An 819-nucleotide genomic window follows, 5' to 3' on the forward strand; every position below is an offset into this window, starting at 1 on the left:
GCAGAGTTTCTACAGCTGGATGCCCTTCCTAACACCAACCACTCTGAGAGTGTAATGGGTGCTTTTATGTGCCACCGGCATGAGGGCCAGTCAGGCGGTACTGGCAACGGCTACGCTCAAATGGTGCTTTTTACATGCCACCTGCACAGGAGCCAGTCCTGTGGCACTGGCAATGACCTCACTCGAATGTTTTTTCACGTGCCAGTAAGGCGACGCTGGTAACAATCACACTCAAATGGTGCTTATATATATATATATCCGTATAAGAAAGAGAGATGACAAAAGATTATCTTACGAATTTAATTAGCTTACAGCTGTTTCTATCATAAGAAACAGTGGATTCATAGTTGTGTGCCTGAAAAACACCTTACAGCTTCATAAGAGCTTTGTATATGAAGTGCAACTTATTTGGGAAAGAATTACATTTGTGCCCATATAGGGAATGATATCAACAATAAGAAAAGTCAATACAGATATATATAGGAAGAGTGTATGTCCAAAAGATGTGTGTGTGTGTGTGTGTGTGTGTGTGTGTGTGTGTGATGTGCTTGTCCTCTACCACTGATTGACAACTGGTGTTGGTGTGTTTACATCCCTGTAACTTAGCAGTTCAGCAAAAGAGACTGATAGAATAAGCACCAGGCTTAAAAAGAAAATAAGGACAGGGGTCGATTAGTTTGACAAAAATTATTTAAGGCAGTGCCCCAGCATGGCCGCAGTCTACTGACTGAAACCAGATAAAAAGATAAATGATAGTTACATGGTTAAAAAAATCTAACGTTAAATACTCACATCTACAGTAAACACTTTTGGAATCTT

At 40.4% G+C, this 819-nt stretch overlaps 1 protein-coding gene across 1 annotated transcript in view; it reads right to left on the bottom strand.

Annotated features, from left to right (window-relative positions):
• Window positions 1–813, bottom strand: part of LOC106872860 (uncharacterized) — a 21762-nt gene extending 20949 nt beyond the window's left edge. The window contains exon 1 of the mRNA XM_052976718.1: window positions 793–813. The gene's annotated coding sequence lies outside the window, so the exon portion shown is untranslated. The remainder of the gene's footprint in view (window positions 1–792) is intronic.
• Window positions 814–819: the final 6 nt, after the last annotated feature.

Source organism: Octopus bimaculoides, chromosome 25, assembly GCF_001194135.2.
Source record: "Octopus bimaculoides isolate UCB-OBI-ISO-001 chromosome 25, ASM119413v2, whole genome shotgun sequence".
Lineage (NCBI taxonomy): Eukaryota > Metazoa > Mollusca > Cephalopoda > Octopoda > Octopodidae > Octopus > Octopus bimaculoides.